Source organism: Oncorhynchus mykiss, chromosome 12, assembly GCF_013265735.2.
Source record: "Oncorhynchus mykiss isolate Arlee chromosome 12, USDA_OmykA_1.1, whole genome shotgun sequence".
Lineage (NCBI taxonomy): Eukaryota > Metazoa > Chordata > Actinopteri > Salmoniformes > Salmonidae > Oncorhynchus > Oncorhynchus mykiss.
Genome location: NC_048576.1, coordinates 7,368,983 through 7,391,467, shown reverse-complemented (window position 1 = coordinate 7,391,467; position 22,485 = coordinate 7,368,983). Strand labels below are relative to the sequence as shown.

Here is a 22,485-nt window from a genome sequence, read left to right as displayed (position 1 = left end):
AGAGATACTAACATAGAAGTTAGACTACAGAGATTCTAACATAGAAGTTAGACTACAGAGATTCTAACACAGAAGTTAGACTACAGAGATACTAACATAGAAGTTCGACTACAGAGATACTAACATAGAAGTTAGACTACAGAGATTCTAACACAGAAGTTAGACTACAGAGATACTAACACAGAAGTTAGACTACAGAGATACTAACATAGAAGTTAGACTACAGAGATACTAACATAGAAGTTAGACTACAGAGATTCTAACACAGAAGTTAGACTAGAGAGATACTAACACAGAAGTTAGACTACAGAGATTCTAACATAGAAGTTAGACTACAGAGATACTAACATAGACGTTAGACTACAGAGATACTAACACAGAAGTTAGACTACAGAGATACTAACACACTAGACTACAGAGATTCTAACACAGAAGTTAGTTAGACTACAGAGATTCTAACATAGAAGTTAGACTACAGAGATACTAACACAGAAGTTAGACTACAGAGATTCTAACACAGACGTTAGACTACAGAGATACTAACACAGAAGTTAGACTACAGAGATTCTAACATAGAAGTTAGACTACAGAGATTCTAACACAGAAGTCAGTTAGACTACAGAGATTCTAACATAGAAGTTAGACTACAGAGATACTAACACAGAAGTTAGACTACAGAGATTCTAACATAGAAGTTAGACTACAGAGATTCTAACACAGAAGTTAGTTAGACTACAGAGATTCTAACATAGAAGTTAGACTACAGAGATTCTAACACAGAAGTTAGTTAGACTACAGAGATTCTAACATAGAAGTTAGACTACAGAGATTCTAACACAGAAGTTAGACTACAGAGATACTAACATAGAAGTTAGACTACAGAGATTCTAACATAGAAGTTAGACTACAGAGATTCTAACATAGAAGTTAGACTACAGAGATACTAACATAGAAGTTAGACTACAGAGATACTAACATAGAAGTTAGACTACAGAGATTCTAACACAGAAGTTAGACTACAGAGATACTAACATAGAAGTTAGACTACAGAGATTCTAACATAGAAGTTAGACTACAGAGATTCTAACACAGAAGTTAGACTACAGAGATACTAACATAGAAGTTTGACTACAGAGATACTAACATAGAAGTTAGACTACAGAGATTCTAACACAGAAGTTAGACTACAGAGATACTAACACAGAAGTTAGACTACAGAGATACTAACATAGAAGTTAGACTACAGAGATACTAACATAGAAGTTAGACTACAGAGATTCTAACACAGAAGTTAGACTAGAGAGATACTAACATAGAAGTTAGACTACAGAGATACTAACATAGAAGTTAGACTACAGAGATACTAACATAGAAGTTAGACTACAGAGATACTAACACAGAAGTTAGACTACAGAGATACTAACACAGAAGTTAGACTAGAGAGATTCTAACACAGGAGTTAGACTACAGAGATTCTAACACAGAAGTTAGACTACAGAGATTCTAACACAGAAGTTAGACTACAGAGATACTAACATAGAAGTTAGACTACAGAGATACTAACACAGAAGTTAGTTAGACTACAGAGATTCTAACACAGATGTTAGACTACAGAGATACTAACATAGAAGTTAGACTACAGAGATACTAACACAGAAGTTAGACTACAGAAATACTAACATAGAAGTTAGACTACAGAGATACTAACATAGACGTTAGACTACAGAGATACTAACATAGAAGTTAGACTACAGAGATACTAACATAGAAGTTAGACTACAGAGATACTAACACAGAAGTTAGTTAGACTACAGAGATTCTAACACAGATGTTAGACTACAGAGATACTAACATAGAAGTTAGACTACAGAGATACTAACACAGAAGTTAGACTACAGAAATACTAACACAGAAGTTAGACTACAGAGATACTAACACAGAAGTTAGACTACAGAGATTCTAACACAGACGTTAGACTACAGAGATACTAACACAGAAGTTAGACTACAGAGATACTAACACACTAGACTACAGAGATTCTAACACAGAAGTTAGTTAGACTACAGAGATTCTAACATAGAAGTTAGACTACAGAGATACTAACACAGAAGTTAGACTACAGAGATTCTAACACAGACGTTAGACTACAGAGATACTAACACAGAAGTTAGACTACAGAGATTCTAACATAGAAGTTAGACTACAGAGATTCTAACACAGAAGTTAGTTAGACTACAGAGATTCTAACATAGAAGTTAGACTACAGAGATACTAACACAGAAGTTAGACTACAGAGATTCTAACATAGAAGTTAGACTACAGAGATTCTAACACAGAAGTTAGTTAGACTACAGAGATTCTAACATAGAAGTTAGACTACAGAGATTCTAACACAGAAGTTAGTTAGACTACAGAGATTCTAACATAGAAGTTAGACTACAGAGATTCTAACACAGAAGTTAGACTACAGAGATACTAACATAGAAGTTAGACTACAGAGATTCTAACATAGAAGTTAGACTACAGAGATTCTAACATAGAAGTTAGACTACAGAGATTCTAACACATAAGTTAGACTACAGAGATACTAACATAGAAGTTCGACTACAGAGATACTAACATAGAAGTTAGACTACAGAGATTCTAACACAGAAGTTAGACTACAGAGATACTAACACAGAAGTTAGACTACAGAGATACTAACATAGAAGTTAGACTACAGAGATACTAACATAGAAGTTAGACTACAGAGATTCTAACACAGAAGTTAGACTAGAGAGATACTAACATAGAAGTTAGACTACAGAGATACTAACATAGAAGTTAGACTACAGAGATACTAACATAGAAGTTAGACTACAGAGATACTAACACAGAAGTTAGACTACAGAGATACTAACACAGAAGTTAGACTAGAGAGATTCTAACACAGAAGTTAGACTACAGAGATTCTAACACAGAAGTTAGACTACAGAGATTCTAACACAGAAGTTAGACTACAGAGATACTAACATAGAAGTTAGACTACAGAGATACTAACACAGAAGTTAGTTAGACTACAGAGATTCTAACACAGATGTTAGACTACAGAGATACTAACACAGAAGTTAGACTACAGAGATACTAACACAGAAGTTAGACTACAGAGATACTAACACGGAAGTTAGACTACAGAGATTCTAACACAGAAGTTAGACTACAGAGATACTGACTAACAAAGAAGTTAGTTAGACTACAGAGATTCTAACACAGAAGTTAGACTACAGAGATACTAACACAGAGAAATATAGGACTATTATTTTGGCTACCATGGCAATGCCCCCATAGGATGACAACCCCCCCCCACCCCCCATCCCATCCACAGGGTACGAGGAGTCACTGGGTGGTTTGATGAGCGTGAAAACGATGTAAACCATATTACCATGGCCGTCTCAGCCACCAGATCTCAACCCAACCGAATGGGAGATTCTGGAGCGACGCCTGAGACCAGCGTTTTCCACCACCGTCAACAAAACACCAAATGATGGAGTTTATCGTGGAAGAAATGGTGTCACATCCCTCCAATAGAGTTCCAGACACTAGCAGAATCTATGCCGAGGTGCATTGAAGCTGTTATTCTGGCAGTTACCTGTATGTGTAAGTATCACGGATTCTAATAAAGATACACCAGGTGGCACCATGGCTTCTTCTTCTTTAATCTGGCTAGTCATTGTTTTACTTCTTCTTCTACTTTAAGGGCACCCTATCATAGAGAACTAGACTAGGGCACCCTATCATAGAGAACTAGACTAGGGCACCCTATCATAGAGAACTAGACTAGGGCACCCTATCATAGAGAACTAGACTAGGGCACCCTATCATAGAGAACTAGACTAGGGCACCCTATCATAGAGAACTAGACTAGGGCACCCTATCATAGAGAACTAGACTAGGGCACCCTATCATAGAGAACTAGACTAGGGCACCCTATCATAGAGAACTAGACTAGGGCACCCTATCATAGAGAACTAGACTAGGGCACCCTATCATAGAGAACTAGACTAGGGCACCCTATCATAGAGAACTAGACTAGGGCACCCTATCATAGAGAACTAGACTAGGGCACCCTATCATAGAGAACTAGACTAGGGCACCCTATTATAGAGAACTAGACTAGGGCACCCTATCATAGAGAACTAGACTAGGGCACCTTATCATAGAGAACTAGACTGGTGCACCTTATCATAGAGAACTAGACTAGGGCACCCTATCATAGAGAACTAGACTGGTGCACCTTATCATAGAGAACTAGACTAGGGCAATTTATCATAGAGAACTAGACTAGTGCACCTTATCATAGTAGAGAACTAGACCAGGGCACCCTATCATAGAGAACTAGACTAGTGCACCCTATCATAGTAGAGAACTAGACCAGGGCACCAACGCTCTAACCACTAGGCTACCCTGCCGCCCCTACACTCTAACCACTAGGCTACCTGCCACCTCTACACTCTAACCACTAGGCTACCTGCCACCTCTACACTCTAACCACTAGGCTACCTGCCACCTCTACACTCTAACCACTAGGCTACCCTGCCGCCCCTACACTCTAACCACTAGGCTACCTACCACCTCTACACTCTAACCACTAGGCTACCTGCCACCTCTACACTCTAACCACTAGTCTACCTGCCACCTCTACACTCTAACCACTAGGCTACCTGCCACCTCTACACTCTAACCACTAGGCTACCTGCCACCTCTACACTCTAACCACTAGGCTACCCTGCCGCCCCTACACTCTAACCACTAGGCTACCTGCCACCTCTACACTCTAACCACTAGGCTACCTGCCGCCTCTACACTCTAACCACTAGGCTACCTGCCACCTCTACACTCTAACCACTAGGCTACCCTGCCACCTCTACACTCTAACCACTAGACTACCTGCCGCCTCTACACTCTAACCACTAGACTACCTGCCGCCTCTACACTCTAACCACTAGGCTACCCTGCCACCTCCACACTCTGACCACTAGGCTACCTCTACACTCTAACCACTAGACTACCTGCCGCCTCTACACTCTAACCACTAGGCTACCCTGCCGCCCCTACACTCTAACCATTGTACTGTAGGACACCTCATAAGTTGTTATTCAAGTACTGTTTGGATTGTTGTAATATACTGCATATTTCACAGACACACACACACACACACAGACACACACACAGACACACACACACACACACATGTAACGGATGTGAAACGGCTAGCTTAGTTAGCGTGGGCGCTAAATAGCGTTTCAATCAGTGACGTCACTTGCTCTGAGACCTTGAAGTAGTAGTTCCCCTTGCTCTGCAAGGGCCGCGGCTTTTGTGGAGCGATGGGTAACGATGCTTCGAGGGTGACTGTTGATGTGTGCAGAAGGTCCCTAGTTCGCGCCCGGGTATGGGCGAGGGGACGGTTTAAAAATTATACTGTTACACACACACACACACTATCTCATTCACCTCCAAAAGTTTAGATGGACAAGATTGCGCTCTCCACTACAGATCAGCACAGGCCAATTATATATGCGTGTACATTATATATATTTTCCTTATCCCTTTCTTATCACTTCACATTTTCATATGTTTATATGCCAGTAAAATACAATCTGTGTGAAGTGAAGGTTAAAGTTACCAATACCTCCCCTATACGAGTTAGCTATAGAGAAACATAAAAAGCCGAAGACAGGCACGGCGGACACTTCATTCTAAAGCCGATTAGCTGGTGATTATTAGCTGCGTCGACATCTAGAAAAGTTGTGTAGAAAATAGACGCGACGATTTGCCTGCTGCGATGCGGTTCCATTGAACTGTCTTGTGTCGATAAAAAAAACAAAAAAAACTGTTTTCATGATCTATTTAGGCGACTTTTGCACATTAATAAATTGACCACAGCCTGTATGCCCTCCCACCTATCTGATTCATGTCTCAGGTAGCCCGTAAATGCCAGCATTTATTCATATTTGCCATATTCTATATGATTCTCATATGCTAACGTATTGTCGCGGTCCGCGTAATGACTGTATATATGAATGGAGAAAGCCATCATCACGTGACACCATTCGTTCCTATATGAAGACTCAATAGCGCATCGAAGCCAAATGAAAGTCAGTTCAGATGGCGTCTCATGTCGACGACAAAAGTGTTATCACGAGTTATTTATCTTATAACTTGTCCTTGTGGTAAAAAAAAAAAAATGATGTGGGTAAAAACAGGAAACGTGAATTAAAAGTAAGAATCTCTGATTAGGTGCAAAAACTCGACGAACCCCAGTTGCGGTCCTCTTTTTGGAAGCAAATCCACTCTCTTTCGTCCCTTTTGCTATATCGGCATCGATCACGTCACCCTCCCTAGGAGACGGGGGTGACCTTGACAATGTATTGTTAAAACGAGAGGCCGACTGGATCTTTAATTTAATTTCGGTCTCAACGTAGACTTTGATATGAAGCCATTCTTGTGATTATTGTGATTTTGCTATTTCATTGTAAATGTTTTGTTGGCCTATGTAGCCAAATTGTATGTATCTATATGATCGTATGTTATCCATTCATGTTTTTTTTTTTAATGTGTTCTATTTATAACTGTAAATCAAGCCACGCCCAGCCATGGTTACAGACACCTGTGTGACCGGAAATACTGCAGGTTACCGTTAGCAACTCAATTTTTCTTACGTGTGTGATTTTATAATAATCGGTTTCATGGACATACTGTACATCTGGTGTATTAGAAGCAATTATTGGTACCATGATTGTCTTACAATGTATTTATTTTTTTTATTACACAAAGCGATTGACCTCGAAGATTTCCATTTTTCCATTCAATAAAATGGGGGGGGGTGCTGTTTTCTGCAAACAATGCCTGCGGTACCGCGATCGGTCTAGAACTACCGTGTCTTCAATGAGAAGGTGCAGTTGTACTCCCCTGGGTCCGTGCCATGATCCGAGTCACCATTCACGTCGTAAACAAATACAACGGTCACCGTGGTGAAAACAAAATGTCCTCTGCCATCTGCACCCTTTCAATTTAGCCTAGATTTACAGAGTTATTACTTCTAAACAACAACAAAGACAACACTTTTTACTGTTCTCATACCTTACAATATTGTTTTGAATATTGCTTGAACGATCACTAAGATTATACTTGGTTGTGATCGTTGCAAAATTACCTATTTTGAATGATATTTAACATGTCATTCATTTAGCTGAGGACACTCTTATCCAGAGTGACTTACAGTAGAGAGCGCAAACATTTTCATATTTTTTTTAAAATCTTACTGGTCCCCCGTGGGAATCGAACCCACAACTCTGGCTTTTGCAAGTGCCGCTCACTACCAACTGAACCATGCAGCAGTTGTTTAGCTAAAATGCTAACACTCATTCACATAGACTGTAGCAAAGCTAGCCAAAGTTTAAATGTTATTAAAGTATAATGCAGTTGTTTAGCTAAAATGCTAACACTCATTCACATAGACTGTAGCAAAGCTAGCCAAAGTTTAAATGTTATTAAAGTATAATGCAGTTGTTTAGCTAAAAATGCTAACACTCATTCACATAGACTGTAGCAAAGCTAGCCAAAGTTGAAAGTTTAAATGTTATTAAAGTATAATGCAGTTGTTTAGCTAAAAATGCTAACACTCATTCACATAGACTGTAGCAAAGCTAGCCAAAGTTGAAGTTTAAATGTTATTAAAGTATAATGCAGTTGTTTAGCTAAAAATGCTAACACTCATTCACATAGACTGTAGCAAAGCTAGGCAAAGTTGAAGTTTAAATGTTATTAAAGTATAATGCAGTTGTTTAGCTAAAAATGCTAACACTCATTCACATAGACTGTAGCAAAGCTAGCCAAAGTTGAAGTTTAAATGTTATTAAAGTATAATGCAGTTGTTTAGCTAAAAATGCTAACACACATTCACATAGACTGTAGCAAAGCTAGGCAAAGTTGAAGTTTAAATGTTATTAAAGTATAGTGCAGTTGATTTGCAACAATGACACATAAACAATATATAATCCAGGACATTCATATGAGCCCTACAATCCGAATATAAATCCAAAAAGCAGTGTGAAATGCACTACTAAGCAACAAGTAAATGTTTATTTTTTTGGGGGGTGGGGCAGTCTATGAAAAATCCCCTGTGTTTCCCCTAATGTGGGAAAATTGGGAAATAGCAACCCATGGTGTGTTGAAACCTGCATTCCTGTAGCCTAGATCTGAAATGATTGGATGGTGAAACCTGCATCCAGCCAACCAGAGACGGGAGGCGAAGCAATTCAGGCATTCTTGAAAGTCAAGATAATCCTTGTCCTGCAAAGATACATTATTTTCAACAGTTGAAAAATGCATTTAGAAAGCAGTAGGGCTGAACGGCTCCCGAGTGGTGCAGCAGTCTAATGCACTGCATCTCAGTGCAAGAGGTGTCACTACAGTCCCTGGTTCAAATCTAGGCTGTATCACATCTGGCCGTGATTGGGAGTCCCATAGGGTGGCGCACACATTGGATGGGATAGGCCTTCATTGTAAAATAAGAATTTGTTCTTAAATCAAATCAAAGTTTGTCACTTGCGCCGAAAACAACAGACCTTACAGTGAAATGCTTACTTACAGGCTCTAACCAATAGTGCAAAAAAGGTATTAGGTGAACAAGAGGTAGTTGGTGGGCGGGACACAATGCAGAAAGCCCAGTTAGACAATGTGCAGAAGCACATTTTCTGGTGTACGGCCCAGGTAGGTAGGCGGATAGGAAGGTAGGTCAGTCAGTAGGTAGGTACATCAGTAGGTAGATCAGTAGGTAGGTAGGTAGGTAGGTAAGTCGGTCAGTCAGTAGGTAGGTCAGTCAGTCGGTAGGTAGATCAGTAGGTAGGTCAGTCGGTAGGTAGGTAGGTCAGTCGGTAGGTAGATCAGTAGGTAGGTCAGTCAGTCAGTGGGTAGGTAGGTAGGTAGGTCAGTCAGTTGGTAGGTAGGTAGGTGGGTAGGTAGGTAGGTAGGTAGGTAGGTAGGTAGGTAGGTAGGTAGGTAGGTAGGTCAGTCGGTCAGTCAGTCAGTCAGTAGGTAGGTGGGTAGGTCAGTCAGTCGGTAGGTAGGTAGGTAGGTCGGTCGGTAGGTCAGTCAGTCAGTAGGTAGGTAGGTAGGTAGATCAGTAGGTAGGTAGATCAGTAGGTAGGTCAGTAGGTAGGTAGATCAGTAGGTAGGTAGGTAGGTAGGTAGGTCAGTAGGTAGGTCAGTCAGTCAGTAGGTAGGTAGATCAGTAGGTAGATCAGTAGGTGGGTAGGTGGGTAGGTCAGTAGGTAGGTAGATCAGTAGGTGGGTAGGTAGGTAGGTGGGTAGGTCAGTAGGTAGGTAGATCAGTAGGTGGGTAGGTAGGTAGGTAGGTGGGTAGGTCAGTAGGTGGGTCAGTCAGTCAGTAGGTAGGTAGGTGGGCAGGTAGGTAGGTCAGTCAGTCAGTCAGTAGATAGGTAGATCAGTAGGTAGATCAGTAGGTAGATCAGTAGGTAGATCAGTAGGTAGGTAGATCAGTAGGTGGGTCGGACAAGGATTCCGATAGTTCAGCACTTCTGTTCTTTTCTAAAACATGTATTGAACACAGTGTGCTCTATATTTGGCGTGTAAGTTCCTCATTTACGGGTGGCACAAATTAGGATATGTGGGAGGGGAACGGGCAGGGTATATGCAAATTAAATAGTGTAGTATTTACAGTGCTATAGTTTAAAAAAACTGTGGTGTTTTTACGGACATTACTGTAGCATGTACAATAGTATTCTACAGTATACTACAACATTATTTAGTAAATACTACAGATGATCGAGGGATACTACAGTGTGTAGTACAGTATTTTACAATAAACTGCAGTTTTATACTACAGTTTACTCCAGAATTATATAGTAAGACCTCCAGTATTCTATTCTAAACTGTAGTATTTTTTCATGCAGGTACATAGGGGTAACGTCCTCTCTATTCCCTATGCAGGTACATAGGGGTAACGTCCTCTCTATTCCCTATGCAGGTACATAGGGGTAAAGTCCTCTCTGTTTCCCATGCAGGTACATAGGGGTAAAGTCCTCTCTGTTTCCCATGCAGGTACATAGGGGTAACATCCTCTCTATTCCCCATGCAGGTACATAGGGGTAACGTCCTCTCTGTTTCCCATGCAGGTACATTCGGGATGACATCATCTCTCTGGTTGGAGTTGAGTCATCTGTTGACGAGTACACTTTCGCATGAGCCACTCTTGTCTGAACCATCCCTCTGTACAATGGGAAATGAATGAGTCATCATTGAGTCATGAGATGTTCTACAGCTAACATAACGATGCTAGTCTATCAGTCACTGAAGTGAATCCAAAGAAAAAAAAGGGTGTTCATTTTTCATCTTACGTTGTCGTCATCCTGAATGTACCATTTTATGACGGGGAGTGAATATTTAATAAATAACGGACATGAAACAAAACAAGAACAGCGTCTGGACAGGGGGAACAAAACGATAATTAATGCTGACACGGGGATCAAACTGAGGAACAGACAGATATAGAGGAGGCCGTCAATAAAGTGATGGAGTCCAGGTGATTCCAATGAAGCGCTGATGTGCGTAATGATGGTGACAGGTGTGCGTAATGATGGGCAGCATGGCGACCTCGAGCACCAGAGAGGGGGAGCGGGAGCAGGCTTGACACTTCAATTTTAAATCAACTTTTAAATCATACTGCATAATAATTTATTTGTATATTGAACAAGGGTTGCCTATACGTTTCTGACTACGTTGTTATATACCAGCTTTAAGAATTTGTGACCAAATATTAAAGTTTTTTTGACAAGACAAATAAGAGTGTAAATAGTCTAATGAGTTCAGAGTAGGAACCATTAGTGTCTGCTAAAATATTTCACAATCACCAGAGGTTTATGCCACTTCACTTCTGGTGGGTAGGAGTGTTGGGTCAGTAACCCGAAAGGTTGCTGGATCCAATCCCCGAGCTGACAATGTAAAAATCTGTCGTTCTGCCCTTGAGCCAGGCAGTGAACCCACTGCTCCCCGGGTGCCCGTAGACCTGAATGTCGATTAAGGCAGCCATCCACACCTCTCTGATTCAGAAGGATTGGGTGAAATGCGGAAGACACACTTCAGTTGAACGCATTCAGTTGTACAACTAACTAGGTTTAACCTTTTCCCCCTTTCCCAACAGTAGGTTGACGAAAGGTTTTATCAGGTGGCACTCCTATCTCTGGCATGCTATGATACACATACACACGCACATACACACCTCCTCAGCGAGACTCCATAACAGTGTAATAATGCTGCTTGGCCACCCAGGCCCCTCCCTCTCCTCAACCTTAAGCCCCCGGAATGGGAACCTTGGTGTAGTGAATGATAAAGTGACAACCCAGATCTCCTTGGCTGCATGCTTCAGCCTGTCTTCTAGCTTTATGTTTAGCCAGATGAGACATACCTTATCTGAATAATGTCTACAACACTGACTAGAAGGCCAAATAGCTGTTGTCTAAAGGGAGATCTGTAGTAGAAGGACCAATAGCTGCTGTGTAAGGGGAGATCTGTAGTAGAAGGACCAATAGTTGCTGTCTACAGGGAGTTCTGTAGTAGAAGGACCAATAGCTTCTGTCTACAGGGAGTTCTGTAGCACAAGGACCAATAGCTTCTGTCTACAGGGAGTTCTGTAGTAGAAGGACCAATAGCTGCTGTCTACAGGGAGTTCTGTAGCAGAAGGACCAATAGCTGCTGTCTACAGGGAGTTCTGTAGCAGAAGGACCAATAGTTGCTGTCTACAGGGAGATCTGTAGTAGAAGGACCAATAGTTGCTGTCTACAGGGAGTTCTGTAGCAGAAGGACCAATAGCTACTGCCTACAGGGAGTTCTGTAGCACAAGGACCAATAGCTACTGCCTACAGGGAGATCTGTATTCTTACCTAGTAAAGACTGGGTGTGACTGTCACATCGTCTATTGTATTCTAAGTGCCAGTGACAAATGGAAACCAGCTAGCACTGTACTGCAGAGACAGAGAATGTTAAAACAACATATGTACAGTGGTGGGAAAAGTGCCCTATTGTCATACTTGAGTAAAAGTAAAGATACATTAATCGAAAATGACTGAAGTAAAAGTGAAAGTCACCCAGTAAAATACTAGTTGAGTCTAAAAGTCTAAAAGTATTTGGTTTGAAAATATACTTAAGTATCAAAAGTAAATCTAATTGCTAAAATATACTTATATATGAAAAGTAAAAGTAAACGTGATAAATGGTTTCAAATTCCTTATATTAAACTAATCTTTTTAATTTACGGATAGGCAGCGGCACACTCCAACCACGCAGACATAATTTACAAACGAAGCATTTGTGTTTAGTGAGTCCATCAGATCAGAGGCAGTAGGGATGATCAGGGATGTTCTCTGTTTAGTGAGTCCTCCAGATCAGAGGCAGTAGGGATGACCAGGGATGTTCTCTGTTTAGTCAGTCCTCCAGATCAGAGGCAGTAGGGATGACCAGGGATGTTCTCTGTTTAGTCAGTCCTCCAGATCAGAGGCAGTAGGGATGACCAGGGATGTTCTCTGTTTAGTGAGTCCTCCAGATCAGAGGCAGTAGGGATGACCAGGGATGTTCTCTGTTTAGTGAGTCCTCCAGATCAGAGGCAGTAGACCAGGGATATTCTCTGTTTAGTGAGTCCTCCAGATCAGAGACAGTAGAGATGACCAGGGATGTTGTCTGTTTAGTGAGTCCTCCAGATCAGAGGCAGTAGGGATGACCAGGGATGTTCTCTGTTTAGTGAGTCCTCCAGATCAGAGGCAGTAGGGATGACCAGGGATGTTCTCTGTTTAGTGAGTCCTCCAGATCAGAGGCAGTAGGGATGATCAGGGATGTTCTCTGTTTAGTGAGTCCTCCAGATCAGAGGCAGTAGGGATGACCGGGGATGTTCTCTGTTTAGTGAGTCCTCCAGATCAGAGGCAGTAGGGATGACCAGGGATGTTCTCTGTTTAGTGAGTCCTCCAGATCAGAGACAGTAGGGATGACCAGGGATGTTCTCTGTTTAGTGAGTCCTCCAGATCAGAGTTAGTAGGGGTGACCAGGGATGTTCTCTGTTTAGTGAGTCCTCCAGATCAGAGGCAGTAGGGATGACCAGGGATGTTCTCTGTTTAGTGAGTCCTCCAGATCAGAGACAGTAGGGATGACCAGGGATGTTCTCTGTTTAGTGAGTCCTCCAGATCAGAGGCAGTAGGGACGATCAGGGATGTTCTCTGTTTAGTGAGTCCTCCAGATCAGAGGCAGTAGGGATGATCAGGGATGTTCTCTGTTTAGTGAGTCCTCCAGATCAGAGGCAGTAGGGATGACCAGGGATGTTCTCTGTTTAGTGAGTCCTCCAGATCAGAGTTAGTAGGGATGACCAGGGATGTTCTCTGTTTAGTCAGTCCTCCAGATCAGAGGCAGTAGAGATGACCAGGGATGTTCTCTGTTTAGTGAGTCCTCCAGATCAGAGGCAGTAGGGATGATCAGGGATGTTCTCTGTTTAGTGAGTCCTCCAGATCAGAGGCAGTAGGGATGACCAGGGATGTTCTCTGTTTAGTGAGTCCTCCAGATCAGAGTTAGTAGGGATGACCAGGGATGTTCTCTGTTTAGTCAGTCCTCCAGATCAGAGGCAGTAGGGATGACCAGGGATGTTCTCTGTTTAGTGAGTCCTCCGGATCAGAGGCAGTGTGGATGACCAGGGATGTTCTCTGTTTAGTGAGTCCTCCAGATCAGAGGCAGTGTGGATGACCAGGGATGTTCTCTGTTTAGTGAGTCCTCCAGATCAGAGGCAGTAGGGATGACCAGGGATGTTCTCTGTTTAGTGAGTCCTCCAGATCAGAGATGCAGTAGGGATGACCAGGGATGTTCTCTGTTTAGTGAGTCCTCCAGATCAGAGGCTGCAGGGAGGACCAGGGATGTCCTCTTGATAAGTGCGTGAATTGGACAATGTTCCTGTCCTGCTAAGCATAAAACATGTTGTGTGTCAGGGAAAAGGTATGGAATATAAAAGTATATATGTTTATTTAGTAATGTAGTGAAGTAAAAGTAAACGTTTTCAAAAAAATATAAATAGTAAAGTAGAGATACTACTTAAGTAGTACTTTAAAGTATGTTTACTTAAGTACTTCACACCACTGCATATGTAAATTATAATAATAATTAAGTATTACAAGTAAATCTAATTGCTAAAATATACTTATATATGAAACGTAAAAGTAATAAATTGTTTCAAATTCCTTATATTATTATTATATTATTTTACTTAATTAAACTTTCATTATTACTTCACACCACTGTATGTGTATTCCTTATAATGTACTATTGGAGAATCCTGTGAATTAAAAAAACAAAAACAACACCAAACTAAGATCCAAGTAAATCGGTACGTCAGTAATACTTACATTCCTGGAATAGCTCATTACTGTGAGACTAGCCAGATTTCCAAACATGGTTTTGAGAAACAACATTTTTTTTTTCTGTGGGAGGGAGGCCTTGAGAAGGGCACAGTAACTTCCCCAAATACCTCAAGGGGAATTCAGTGGGATGCTGAATCATTTTTTTATGTCGACATGCTTGAGACTAACATCACCTAGCCTAAACCTACAGTACACACCACAATATGACACGTTCCATGTGAAGAATAACAGGCTATTCTCTCCCGTGTGCGTCAGGTGTGTTTAGAGAACGCCTTCGTCCTCTCGCACGCTTCTACCGGTAACACCCACAAGTCAAACTTGATCCCAAAGCAGCGCGAGGATTACCATTTACTTCTCAACCTGAGAGCGCGCGCGCTGTCACCGTAAACGAAAAGGTATGTCACGAACCCATTCTTCTGACCGCAGTGGTCTATTATTTAAACCGGTAAAAAAAACTTTCCGCTTATATTTCCGCACCACATGCAACGTGCTGTTATTACAAATATGTGATATGAATATGATTTTACCAGTTTATAACAAGAACTGAAGTTTTGACATTCCAGACATCTGAAATGTATAATGACAACTTTTACCTTGGCGCCAGCCTTCAACACAAGCTCATTTGTTTAATAAGTACAGCCTTAAGCGTCACATAATGAACTTTAGCCGATCTTGTTGTGTGGAAGGTCCTGGGTATTATTAGCGTAATGAAACAGGCAGGGAGCAGGTCTCGAACCCTCGACCTTCTAGCCCGAAATCGAGCGCGTTATCGACTGTGCTGCAAAAGCATTTTCGAACTGCAGTCGATATCCGCTCTTATAAACCCAGGGTCGATACATTATGTTCATGTTATCATGTTTGTCCTTAGATAGCTTGTACTCTGCACTCAGTGATAACACAATACCTAGACGAATAGACTAGCTAGAATAAAGATCATCTGACAATACACATCTAAAGGCACTGCTTGGCTAACAGTGCTGCTTGGCTAACACAGTGCTGATTGGCTAACACAGTGCTGATTGGCCAACATAGTGCTGATTGGCTAACACAGTGCTGCTTGGCCAAAATAGTACTGATTGGCTAACACAGTGCTGCTTGGCCAAAATAGTGCTGATTGGCTAACATATTGCTGCTTGGCTAACACAGTGCTGATTGGCTAACACAGTGCTGCTTGGCCAACATAGTGCTGATTGGCTAACATATTGCTGCTTGGCCAAAATAGTGCTGATTGGCTAACACAGTGCTGCTTGGCCAAAATAGTACTGATTGGCTAACACAGTGCTGCTTGGCCAAAATAGTGCTGATTGGCTAATACAGTGCTGCTTGGCCAAAATAGTGCTGATTGGCTAACACAGTGCTGCTTGGCCAAAATAGTGCTGATTGGCTAACATTGCTGCTTGGCCAAAATAGTGCTGATTGGCTAACATTGCTGCTTGGCCAAAATAGTGCTGATTGGCCAAAATAGTGCTGATTGGCTAACATATTGCTCATTGGCCAACATATTGCTGCTTGGCCAACACAGTGCTGATTGGCTAAAACATTGCTGATTGGCTAACACAGTGCTGCTTGGCCAAAATAGTGCTGATTGGCTAACACAGTGCTGCTTGGCCAAAATAGTGCTGATTGGCTAACATTGCTGCTTGGCCAAAATAGTGCTGATTGGCTAACATTGCTGCTTGGCCAAAATAGTGCTGATTGGCTAACATTGCTGCTTGGCCAAAATAGTGCTGATTGGCCAAAATAGTGCTGATTGGCTAACATATTGCTGATTGGCCAACATATTGCTGCTTGGCCAACACAGTGCTGATTGGCTAACACATTGCTGATTGGCTAACACAGTGCTGCTTGGCTAACATAGTGCTGATTGGCTAACACATTGCTGCTTGGCCAACATGGTGCTGATTGGCTAACACAGTGCTGCTTGGCTAACAATGCTGATTGGCTAACATTACTGCTTGGCCAACATAGTGCTGATTGGCTAAAACATTGCTGCTTGGCCAACATAATGCTGATTGGCTAACACATTACTGCTTGGCCAACATAGTGCTGATTGGCTAACACAGTGCTGCTTGGCTAACACAGTGCTGCTTGGCCAACATAGTGCTGATTGGCTAAAACATTGCTGCTTGGCCAACATAATGCTGATTGGCTAACACATTACTGCTTGGCCAACATAGTGCTGATTGGCTAACACAGTGCTGCTTGGCGAACATAGTGCTGATTGGCTAACACAGGCAATTATGTGCAGTATAGCCAAATAGGTCACATGGATACAAAATATGGTTAAACTATTACACATGATATAATTATGTGAAACTTCATATGTTATTATATCTATTTAACTAGGCAAGTCAGTTAAGGACAAATTCTTATTAACAATTGACCGGCTACCTAGGAACTGTGGGTTAACTGCCTTGTTCAGGGGAACAGTGGGTTAACTGCCTTGTTCTGGGGAACAGTGGGTTAACTGCCTTGTTCAGGGGAACAGTGGGTTAACTGCGTTGTTCAGGGGAACAGTGGGTTCACTGCCTTGATCAGGGGAACAGTGGGTTCACTGCCTTGTTCAGGGGAACAGTGGGTTCACTGCCTTGTTCAGGGGAACAGTGGGTTCACTGCCTTGTTCAGGGGAACAGTGGGTTCACTGCCTTGTTCAGGGGAACAGTGGGTTCACTGCCTTGTTCAGGGGAACAGTGGGTTAACTGCCTTGTTCAGGGGCAGAACAACACATTTTTACCTCGTCAGCTCGGAGATACAATCCAGCAACTTTTTGGTTACTGACCCAACACTCTAACCACTAGTCTACCTGCCACCTCTACACTCTAACCACTAGTCTACCTGCCACCTCTACACTCTAACCACTAGGCTACCTGCCTCCTCTACACTCTAACCACTAGGCTACCCTGCCACCTCTACACTCTAACCACTAGTCTACCTGCCACCTCTACACTCTAACCACTAGGCTACCTGCTGCCTCTACACTCTAACCACTAGTCTACCTGCCACCTCTACACTCTAACCACTAGGCTACCTGCTGCCTCTACACTCTAACCACTAGTCTACCTGTCGCCTCTACACTCTAACCACTAGTCTACCTGCCGCCTCTACACTCTAACCACTAGGCTACCCTGCCGCCTCTACACTCTAACCACTAGTCTACCTGCCGCCTCTACACTCTAACCACTAGTCTACCTGCCGCCTCTACACTCTAACCACTAGGCTACCTGTCGCCTCTACACTCTAACCACCAGTCTACCTGCCGCCTCTACACTCTAACCACTAGTCTACCTGCCGCCTCTACACTCTAACCACTAGGCTACCTGTCGCCTCTACACTCTAACCACTAGTCTACCTGCCGCCTCTACACTCTAACCACTAGGCTACCTGTCTTCATGTCTTCCCTACAGTGTTTCATACATATAATACATAATACCGTAGTCCTGGAGATGTTCCCCTTCAAAGAGAGGTACAGTGTCTTCTCGGTATTGTAACAGACAGTGAAAGGCATGCAGTAGTGTCTGGGTGGAAGCTGCCAGTCTTTGGGAGGGACAACAGCCTTCCGTCCGTCCGTCCGTCCGTCCGTTCGTTTTAATTTTGTTGCATTTTTTTTCTTTCACACAACACAGGAAGGAAGTAGACAGACCAGTAGATCTAGATTAGGACTTGTTTCTCAGAGAGCTCCTGCTGCTAAACTTGTTGCTCTACCAGTGTGTCCATCCACTCATTCCTTGAAATGTTGTTAACATGTACCAGGTGGAAGGGAGTGGTCCCTTGGTCATTGTTATTTAGTTAATTAATGGTTGTAAAATACATACCTTCAGTCTGTGTCAGTTAAAGGCATGTTGGAGTACATTGAGCAGAACAGGCTACAGACAAGGCTACTGTAGGTCTGTACAGGTCCACATCAGTAACAGCTTGGAGATCCTAGTGGTTGTAAACAGTATTTCAGGACAACCTATGGTAATCCAAAACACCGTGCTGTTGTTTTCAGAGCGTATGGTGAGAATATTTTTTTAAGGTTGTGTTGATTCCTGAAGAAGGAATTTTGTGGTTTTTATAAACTCTGTTGTGGCGCAGTGGTTACTCCTGTGGCGAGCAGGTTAGTCGGACCGTAATCCGGGTCCATTCACACAGCAGCCCACCCTGCCATCTAAACCTGTGTGTTTAGTTTTCATATAGCTAACACCCGCCTCCCTCCCCATACCGACCCTACATTACCATCGATCAGATTTATGTGATCAGTTTTATGTTATTATTCAAGGTTTAGATGATTCAACTCTTTGCACTATGCAAACACAAAGAGTCCCATGACGAGAGAGAGACAGAGAGAGACAGAGAGAGAGAGAGAGAGAGAGAGAGAGAGAGAGAGAGAGAGAGAGAGAGAGAGAGAGAGAGAGAGAGAGAGAGAGAGAGAGAGAGAGAGAGAGAGAGAGAGAGAGAGAGAGAGAGAGAGAGAGAGAGACAGAGAGAGACAGAGAGAGAGAGAGAGAGAGAGAGAGAGAGAGAGAGAGAGAGAGAGAGAGACAGAGAGAGAGACAGAGAGAGACAGAGAGAGAGAGAGAGAGAGAGAGAGAGAGAGAGAGAGAGAGAGAGAGAGACAGAGAGAGAGACAGAGAGAGACAGAGAGAGAGAGAGAGAGAGAGAGAGAGAGAGACAGAGAGAGAGAGAGAGAGAGACAGAGAGAGAGAGAGAGAGAGAGAGAGAGAGAGAGAGAGAGAGAGAGAGAGAGAGAGAGAGAGAGAGAGAGAGAGAGAGAGAGAGAGAGAGAGAGAGAGAGAGAGAGAGAGAGAGAGAGAGAGAGAGAGAGAGAGAGAGACAGAGAGAGAGACAGAGAGAGAGACAGAGAGAGAGAGAGAGAGAGAGAGAGAGAGAGAGAGAGAGAGAGAGAGAGACAGAGAGAGAGACAGAGAGAGACAGAGAGAGAGAGAGAGAGAGAGAGAGAGAGAGAGAGAGAGAGAGAGAGAGAGAGAGAGAGAGAGAGAGAGAGAGAGAGAGAGAGAGAGAGAGAGAGAGAGAGAGAGAGAGAGAGAGAGAGAGACAGAGAGACAGAGAGAGAGAGAGAGAGACAGAGAGACAGAGAGAGACAGAGAGAGACAGAGAGACAGAGACAGGTAGAGACAGAGAGAAAGAGAGAGAGAAAGAGAGAGAGAGAGACAGAGAGACAGAGAGACAGAGAGACAGAGAGAGAGACAGAGAGACAGAGAGAGACAGAGAGAGACAGAGAGAGAGAGAGAGAGAGACAGGTAGAGACAGAGAGAAAGAGAGAGAGAAAGAGAGAGAAAAACACTTGCTCTATGATCACATCATCATCTGGGAGGTAGTGTTGTTGCTCCTCAGCCAGGCCACCCATGATACAAGTCAGTATTCAATGTCCATCCATGTCTGAGAAAGTCAGGAAATGACGTGGGAACTGGCCACTAGGGACAACATTGAGTGTTGTTACCTTCATGTAGGTTTGGGGTCTTGCTAGGGCGTCGTGGCGCTAGGGCGTCGTGGCGCAAGGGCGTCGTGGCCCTAGGGCGTCGTGGCGCTAGGGCGTCGTGGCGCTAGGCCGGAGCGCTAGGGCGTCGGGGCTCTAGGGCTTCGGGGCGCTAGGCCGGAGCGCTAGGGCGTCGGGGCGCTAGGGCGTCGTTGACAGGGATCGTGGATGGGCATAAGCATCTGCTGATGATTCCAAAGGTTCCCTGTTCAAATCTAGCAATAGAAAGGTGTTTTTGATATTTTTGTTTTAAGCCAAATCACAAACCTTAACCCCTTACCTTAACCATTCAGAGTTAATGCCTAACCTTAACCCCTTACCTTAACCATTCAGAGTTAATGCCTAACCTTAACCCCTTACCTTAACCATTCAGAGTTAATGCCTAACCTTAAGAATTTGGATTTAATGCCTGAATTTGACCTTAATAAACACTTCAAAATTTGACGTTTGGAAAAACTCTGAAATATGACTTTTGAGAAACATGGATGAACATCTAATTTTGACGTGAGACTGAGAGCTGGTAGGACTCCTGGTAGGACTCCTGGTAGGACTTCCGGTAGGACTTCCTGGTAGGACTCCTGGTAGGACTCCCGGTAAGACTCCTGGTAGGACTCCCGGTAGGACTCCTGTATTTAACCTAAAAACGTTGTTTGTCAAAACGGAACAACCGGGGAAACAAGGATCCTTTTGTTCTTTTGTTCTCCCGACAGTCAATGGTGTCTATTCATTTACATAAAGTGCGCTGATGTCAGCATTTGAAAAATAAAACCACAAACATAAATCTCACCTTGTTCAGAGGATTTCCATGTTTAAGTCAGTGGAGGCTGCCGAGGGGAGGACGGAACATAATAATGAAACCATGGAAACCACGCGTTTGATGCCGTTCCACGGATTCCGCTCCAGCCGTTACCACGAGCCCCTCCTCCCCAATTAAAGTGCCACCAACCTCCTGTGGTTTTAAGTGTACAATTACAGTCCTTGCTCAGAACATGAGAACATATGAAAGCTGGGGGTTCCTTTTAACACGAGTCTTCAATCTTCCCAGGTAAGAAGTTTTAGGTTGTAGTTATTATAGGAATTATAGGACTATTTCTCTCTATACCATTTGTATTTCATTAACCTTTGACTATTGGATGTTCTTATAGCCACTTTAGTATTGCCCGTGTAACAGTATAGCTTCCGTCCCTCTCCTCGCTCCTCCCTGGGCTCGAACCAGGAACACATCGACATCAGCCACCCTCGAAGCAGCGTTACCCATGCAGAGCAAGGGAAACAACCACCCCAAGTCTCAGAGCGAGTGACGTTTGAAACGCTATTAGCCTGCACCCCGCTAACTATCTAGCCATTTCACATCACATCGGTTACACCAGCCTAATCTCGGGAGTTGATAGGCTTGAAGTCATAAACAGCAGAGCTGCTGGCAAAACGCACGAAAGTGCTGTTTGAATGAATGCTTATGAGCCTGCTGCTGCCTACCATCGCTCAGTCACACTGCTCTATCACATCATAGACTTAATTATAACATAATAACACACAGAAATACGAGCCTTAGGTCATTAATATGGCCGAAACAAAACGTTTATTATTTCAGTGAAATACAGAACTGTTCCGTATTTTATCTAACGGGTGGCATCCATAAACCTAAATATTCTTGTTAAATCGCACAACCTTCAATGTTATGTCATAATTACGTAACATTCTGGCAAATTAGTTCGCAATGAGCCAGGTGGCCCAAACTGTTGCATATACCCTGACTCTGTGTGCAATGAACGCAAGAGAAGTGACACAATTTCACCTGGTTAATATTGCCTGCTAACCTGGATTTATTTTAGCTAAATATGCAGGTTTAAAAATATATACTTCTGTGTATTGATTTTAAGAAAGGCATTGATGTTCATGGTTAGGTACACGTTGGAGCAACGATACGCACCGCATCGATTATATGCAACACAGGACACGCTAGATAAACTAGTGATATCATCAACCATGTGTAGTTATAACTAGTGATTATGATTGATTAAGTTTAATGCGAGCTAGCAACTTACCTTGGCTTACTGCATTCGCGTAACAGACGGGCTCCTCGTGGAGTGCAATGTAATCAGGTGGTTAGAGCGTTGGACTAGTTAACTGTAAGGTTGCAAGATTGAATCCCCGAGCTGACAAGGTAAAAATCTGTCGTTCTGCCCCTGAACAGGAAATTAACCCACTGTTCCTAGGCTGTCATTGAAAATAAGAATTTGTTCTTAACTGACTTGCCTAGTAAAATAAAGATTAAATAAAGATTAAATAAAGGTGTAAAAAATTGGCAAAATTGTCGTCCAAAAATACCAATTTCTGATTGTTATGAAAACTTGAAATCGGCCCCAATTAATCGGCCATTCAGATTAATCGGCCATTCTGATTAATCGGCCATTCTGATTAATCGGCCATTCTGATTAATCGGCCATTCTGATTAATCGGTCGACCTCTAGTATGTATTCTACGTTCCAAATACCACCCTATTCCCTATAATGTGCACTACTTTCACCCTCGTGCGGGTGGACACAATTCATTGAATAAAAA

At 42.7% G+C, this 22,485-nt stretch overlaps 1 protein-coding gene across 2 annotated transcripts in view; it reads left to right on the top strand.

The window, feature by feature from the left end:
• The first annotated feature begins 14,534 nt into the window (after positions 1-14,534).
• Positions 14,535-22,485, top strand: part of LOC110536888 (cingulin-like protein 1) — a 65,249-nt gene continuing 57,298 nt past the window's right edge. For both annotated transcript variants that reach the window (XM_036936790.1, XM_036936793.1), the window contains exon 1: positions 14,535-14,842. The gene's annotated coding sequence lies outside the window, so the exon portion shown is untranslated. The remainder of the gene's footprint in view (positions 14,843-22,485) is intronic.